The sequence below is a fragment of the Tupaia chinensis genome, unplaced genomic scaffold (genome assembly GCF_000334495.1).
Source record: "Tupaia chinensis unplaced genomic scaffold, TupChi_1.0 Scaffold000377_2, whole genome shotgun sequence".
NCBI classification, from domain to species: Eukaryota; Metazoa; Chordata; class Mammalia; order Scandentia; family Tupaiidae; genus Tupaia; species Tupaia belangeri.
The window spans coordinates 2,127,027-2,133,977 of NW_006159876.1; the positions used below are offsets into that span (position 1 = coordinate 2,127,027).

Below are 6,951 nucleotides of genomic sequence, written 5' to 3' on the forward strand. Positions count from 1 at the left end.
TGTGGGAGTCCAGCGACATAACCATTATACCATCTGCTGGCCCCTGTTTATAGCATTTTAAAATGTTTTTCTGTAGGATACACGTTGCCTCTGGAGAGAGACAGAGAAACGGAGAGAGAAAGAGAGGGACAGAAAGTCAGATCTCCCTCCCCTGGGGGGATGGCCACTCTGTAGTCCCATCTCCACCATTCTCCTCTTGGGATTTGGGCACGTATACACACACACTTGGCTTATTTCTCAAGCTATCAAGTCTGGGACTTGAACTGGTCATGTAGAATCCAGCTGCCTTAACCACCACACTGCTGTTTGGCCCAGTATTTATTTTTAAAAGTCCATGTATTCATGGGCCCACAGAGTTCAAACCTGTGCCCTTCAAGGATCAACTGTACCAGGATGTGGCCAACACACACCACAGGGCACCCCGCAGTGTTAGAATTGCACAAAACAAATGGATGTATCTTTCTTTTTTGAGATTTTTGCCATAGGGCACGTGCACTCACAGGAGAGGAGAGAAAAAGAGAGAGACAGAGAGAGAAAGTGAGAAAGCACCCCTGGGGAGACAGGATGGCCACATTACAATGCCTTCTCCTCCATTCTCCCCTTGGGATTTTGGGCACATATGCACCGGCACCCAGTGTGATTTTCAAGCCGCTGGGTCCAGGACTCAAACTGCAGGCAACCATGTGAGAATCTAGCACCCTAACCACCACACCACTTGCTGGCCCCACTAATGAAGGTATCTTAAAAACAGTCCCAAATGAAACAGTAAGATACGGAGTGAGAAGAATAGCACGATGCTACTTATGTAAAAATTAACAAAACAACTATACATTTGGAAAGAAGTCACTGAAACAAAATATACACATTGGACCACTTCATACCCATCACCCGGCTATTTATTTATTTATTTATTTATTTATTTTAGAGAGATTTTTGTTATAGGGTATGTGCACTCGCCAGAGAGACAGAAAGTGAGAAATCACCCCCCAGGGGGGGATGGCCACGCCGCAATCCCTTCTCCTCCACTCTCCTCTCGGGATTTTGGGCATGCACTCACACACCCGGTGTGAGGTTTAAGCCACTGGGTCTGGGACTCAAACCACAGTTGAATACGTGGTAGTCCAGCAACTACCACATACTACTACGCCATCTGCTGGTCCCAAAATGGCTATTTTTTTAGGGTGTTGGAAAGGATGTGAAGAAATGAGAACCCCTGCACATTGCTGGTAGAAAGAGAAAATGGTGCCGTCCCTATGGATGATGGTATGGTGGGTTCTCAAAAAACATAACATGGAATTACCACACGATCCAGCAAGTCTACCTTGGGGATTTGCCCAAAAGGAACAGCATTAAGTGTGTGGGCACCCATGTTCACAGTAGCGTCATTCACAACAGCCAGGAGGTGGGAGCAACTCACATGTCCATCAGCAAATGAATGGATGAGCAAACCGTGATATTGACATAACAGAATCGTAGTCAGCTTTACAAGGAATGCGTGCTCACTCGGGCTACACCAGGGAAGTACCTCGAGAACATTATGCTAAGTGAGATTAGCCAGGCACGAGAGGACAAATATGGAATTGATCGCATTGCACTGATTCCACTTGAAGAGGTACCTAGAGTCGTCAAACTCAGAAAGTAGGATGTTGGTTGCCAGGAACTGAGGGAAAGGGAATGAGGCACTTTTCAATGGGTATGCAATTTCAGGTGGGAAGATGAAAACAGTTTGGAGACAGATGGTGGTAAAAACTATGTGAATGTATTCAATGCTGCAGAATTGTACACTTACAATGGTTGAAATGGTATAACTTACCATTAAAAAAAGGAGCAAAAGACTAAGGGCCAGCCGCACGTGTCCAACCAAGACTTGAGTCCCAGCTCTTGCAAGCCAGGTGCATGTGCATGTGCATGCCTGCCCAGGATCCTGATGGGATGGAGGGATAGAGAAAAGAGAATTATGGCATGATGACACCCCGTCAAGGGAGTGCTCGCTCTCTCTGTCTCTCTGTCTCTCTGTCTCTCTCTCTAGTACATGCCTATGCCCTCTGACAATTATAAAACATGAATGAAAAGATATGTGTTTGGGTCAGCTAGGTGGCCAGGAGGTTAAGACAGCTGGATCCCACATAGCCAGCTGTGAAGTTTGAATCCTGGCCCCTGAGGCTTGAAAAACACACCAGGCACGTGCATGCTCGTGTGTGCCCAAAACCCCAAGAGGAGAATAGATTGCAGCTCAGCCATCCCCTCTGGGGTATTTCTCACTCCCCTCCCTAACCCCCAGCAAATGTGCATGCCCTGTAGCAATTTTTTTTTTTTCAAAAGAGAACAGAAGAGATGCCTGTTGAACGGTAGAATAGGTGGTCAAGACGCACAGGAATGGCAGGTGAGGCTAAGAGGGAAGATAAGGAAATGCGACCTTGACCTATAGTGACCCACAGGCTGTGCTCTGGGAGTGCGGCCAACCCAAGCCCCGATCTGGAGTTTGCTCTGGAGCCTGGACTCCCAGCACCACTCAGATCAGTGACCGGGAAGTCTCACACTGGGAGAGCCCAGTCCCAACTGTTTAAAATGCCTGGGTCACAGCATCCCCTGGGGACATGCAGGCTGAGGCGTGGCCCCTCTTGCATAGCCGAGGGAGTGCAGGCAGGGGACTGAGGCCATCAGGGCCTGCTCCGTACCAGGCTCTGGGGCTCTAGGGCTGTCGTGTTAACATCCTCCCAGTCTCCACGGGGTGGTGGCTGTTGCTGCTTCACCAGAGATGTGCACGTTCAGCTGCCATCGGCCAAAACTGGGCTGGCCGTGGACTGCTGGCCCGGTGTGGGCCCTCCTGTCCCCCAGGCCCACCACAGGGCTCCTAGTGTTGACTACAGAGGTCCCTGAGAGAATGGGACTGTGACAGGAGCTGGCACAGACACTGTCTAAGGAAGGTGTTTTTTTATGAATTATTTTGAGATTTTACTTATTATTATTATTTATTTTGATCAGAGAGTGAGAGCGAGGGGAAGGGAGATATCGAGGTCCAGGGCTCAAACTGCGGTCAGCCGTGTGAGAGTCCAATGCCTTACCCACCACGCCACCTGCCATCCGCTCAAGGGAGGTGTTAAGATGGACCAAGTCTGACTCGAGGAGATGAGGGAAGGGGATTGGACTGGCGTGGACACAGACCCCAGCGCGGGGCCAGGCTGCAGTGGGAGGGCAGTACAGGCCTGAGGCAGGAGCCAGAGCCCAGGGCGAGGTTCCTGGAGTTACTGCAAACTGTCTCGCAGAGGTCCCTTCCCAGCCTTCGGAAACTGCAGGTCCAGGAGTCAGAGGCCAGGATGGGAGCCTAGGAGGAGTATGGCTGCGTGTGTCTTTAGTGTCACCGTGTGCGTGTCCTGGTGTGTTGGTAACTGTATACACAGCGTGTGCGTGTCGGGCACCTCTGAGGTCTGCCTGGCTAGGCTCTCATTCCCTCACAGAGCCCAGCCCCACGTGTCTAAGTGAAGTGGGTACGTGTGGAGTGAGTCTCCTCCCCCATTCGTGCATTTCATCTCTGCGTACATCGTGTGTGTGTGTGTGCGCATGTGTACACAGGTCACTCTGTTTTCCCTTTCCTATTTTCTAGGATAATGACTCGCAAACACAGCCTGAGCCCAGACCCAGGACCTTCCTCTGTCCAAGGTTTGGTTTGTAATGCAGACCTAACAGCTAGTTGGGAAATCATTGGTTCGTAATTGGACCCGCATGGGAGGTTCCTAGGTTTGGGGCCCAGAGCCTCCCTGCTCACACTGAGTGCACTCGGGCCTCCGAGTGCACTCGGAGCTGGACTGGCAGAGGCGGGGGAAGGTCATGGCCTGAAGACCCCATTAGGCGTGCCTGCTCCCCCATCTTTGAATAAATAAATACTTTTTTTAAAAACCCACATGTGTATGAGTAGCAACCAAAGAGGACACACTGCTGTAAAAAGAGTTCTATAAAGACGGCGAGACCGTACGCCTTTAAATTGTTTTTACTATATCGGTGTGCTATTTTTACATTAAAAATCGTAGAGGGCCAAGTCCGTGGTGCAGTAGCAAGTGCTGCTCAGGAGACGTGAGAGTGCCCGAGCCCTGAGGGCTGGATGGTGGGGGAGAGGGGTCGGGGCGCACCAAACCTTGTGGAGATGCTTGGTAACTTCTCTCTCTCTCATGTATGAATGCCCACGTTATCTCATGAATAAAAGGGAAACAAATGTTTTAGACGTACACACCTAAATTAATGAAAAGCAAGCGCTTGAACAGATATTTGTACGACTGTGTTCATAGCTGCGTTATTCCCAGTAACCAGAAGGTGGAAGCAACCAAAGTGTGGTTAAGTGCAACAAAATGTGGCTTAAGTATATCAGGGAACATCACTCAGCCTTAGAAGGGAATGGAATCCTGTCATATGCTACCACGTGGATGAACCTGCAAAGCACTGTAAGTGAAAAACGTCCGTCACGCAAAGACAGATGTCTGATTCCGCCTGTAGAAGATACCGCAAAGGCTCCCACTCCGAGAGACAGAAAGCAGGGTGGTGGTTCTAGGGCCTGGAGGAGAGGGGAAGGGGAATTAGTGTTTCCTGGGTACAAAGTTTCAGTCTGGCAAGATGAAAAGAGTTCTAGAGATACAGTGTGGCCACAGGAGCAGAACAAGGGACCGTGTGTAATGTCCCCCAGCTGAATGTCCAAAATGGTTTTGGAGATGTTCCTACAGCCTAGTGGTCAAGGGAGTCAGATCACATATGGCCGTGTGGCTCGGGTCCTGACCCTGTGAATTGAAAAACATAAGGAGCATGTGTGTGCAGGTGCCCCAAATCCCCACAGGATGTTGGGACTATACCCCTCTGGAGGGTGCTTTCTCTCTCTTTTTCTCACTCTTACTCTTTTTCTGACTGGCTAATGCACACACACTCATTGGAAATTTTTAAAAATGTAATGATTTAGATGGTAAGTTTTGTTGTGTGTACTAGACCATGATTTTAAAATAATACATTCCAAAAAAATGAATAATTATACTTCATAACAGTTAAAAATCAATAAAAATAGATTTTATAGGGGACCAGCAGTTAGCGTAATGGCTATGACACTGGACTCCTACGTAGTCGACTGCAGTTCGCGTCCCGGACCCGGTGGCTTAAAATTCACGCCAGGCGCGTGTGCGTGCATGCCCAAGATCCCGAGAGGAGAATGGAGGAGAAGGGATTGTGGCGTGGCCATCCCCCCTGGGGGGTGATTTCTCGCTTTCTGTCTCTCTGTCTCTCTCTGTCTGTCTGGTGAGCGCACGCGCCCTATAGCAAAAGCCTTTCCAAAAAAAATAGATTTTATACTACAAAATGATCTCTCTTTGTCTGTCTGGTGAGCACACGCGCCCTATAGCAAAAGCCTCTCCAAAAAAAAAAAAATTTTATATTACAAAATGTATATGTTTTGAAATGTCACATTATACCAAATAAATACGTACAATGGTGTCTCAATTAAAAATAAAACCAAAATTAATAAAAAATTTTAAATTTGCAAAAGATGTGTGTGTTCATCAGTGAGCGGGAGAATGAGTAGGGCCCCCCCACGAGGCACACCCACGCTGCGATCCCTCCTCCAGCACTCCAGCACTTCCCCCTTCTTTCAGGATTTGGGCGTACACCCACGCTGCGATCCCTCCTCCAGCACTTCTCCCTTCTGTCAGGATTTGGGCATGTGCACACCTGACGTGTTTTTCAAGCTGTGGAGTCTTGAACTCAAATTGCACAGTTAGCTGTGTAGGATCCAGCTGCCTTAACCACCAGGCCGTGGACTGGCCCCAGTAATACTATTTTAAATTAAAAAAATAAAAAGGAAATCAAGATTCAACAGAGGACTCTGTCCTCCTCCCCCCCACACACCCAAAAAATAGATTTGAAAGAAAGAAAGTAATGGGTAAAAGCAGGGTCTGGCCCCTCCAGTGTACGGACCGCAGAGAATGGGGCCGCGGCGTGAGAGTGAGTTGCGGACCTGAGGGGGCCGGTGGTGCTTCTGCCTAGTCCGGCAGTAGGACGTGACAGGAGAAAGACAGTCCGTCCTCTCAGGACAGGCACAGGACACCAGAATACCCGCACTTTCACATCTCTCGGTCCCCTGGGAGGGCCACCTGTCCCTAACGCAGACTTCTAGGGACTAGAATGAAAGCTAGGAGAACACGACAAAGCCGTCCTCCTCCAAAGTGATTTGACTCACCCAAAAGGAGGGACGCTAGCTTGAAGATAAACAAATCGGTTCTTTTTATTTTTTTTTAAGAATTATTTATTTAATTTTATTTATTCATTCACTTATTTTAATTTGGCCAGAGAGACAGAGACAAAATGAAAAAGCAGGCCACCATAGTCAGCCGTGTGGAAGTGTCCCGCACTTTAACCACCACGCCACCTGCTGGTCCTCAACAAATGGGTTCTTGTAGTTCTAAAAGTAAGACGTTTTCACTGCAGGGAAACTTCTCGAAATGTTGCAGTGGCATCCAGGACAGCAGTTGTCCTCGACAGAAAGAAGCAAGGACCTGAGCGAGGTTACGGCCCGGGGGTCCTGGAAACATGGAGCCGGTGGAAAAAAACAGTCACGACAGATACAGGTGTATGCTTTTACTTCTGTGAAACGTCCAGAACAGGCCGCCCTTCAGAGACAGAAAGGGACAAACAGTGGCACAAAGCCAGGGAGGGGTTGGAGGGGGAGTGACTTCTCATGGGTGCTGGGTTTCTGGGGAGTCACTTCTCATGGGTACTGAGTTTCTTCCTGACATGATGAAAATGTTCTAGAATTTGCCGCAGTGACGGTTGCACTATTCCGAACACGCTAAACACAGCTGAATTTTAAGTGGGTGAATTAGAGGATATGTGGAGTATATCTCAACAAAGATTTCTTTTTTAATTATCTAAAGGCTAGCACCACATTGAGATCGCATGAATACCAGGACTTTTTTTTCCCTT

General features: G+C 48.5%; 1 long non-coding RNA gene across 2 annotated transcripts in view; it reads right to left on the reverse strand.

The window, feature by feature from the left end:
• Positions 1 to 6,379: 6,379 nt before the first annotated feature.
• LOC102473828 (uncharacterized) overlaps positions 6,380 to 6,951 on the reverse strand; it is an 11,004-nt gene continuing 10,432 nt past the window's right edge. Inside the window, exon 3 of one of the 2 annotated variants that reach the window (XR_003550232.1) lies at positions 6,380 to 6,550. This is a non-coding gene — a long non-coding RNA (uncharacterized LOC102473828). Of the gene's footprint in view, positions 6,639 to 6,951 lie in introns of both variants that reach the window. The other variant, XR_003550233.1, reaches the window with a different exon arrangement.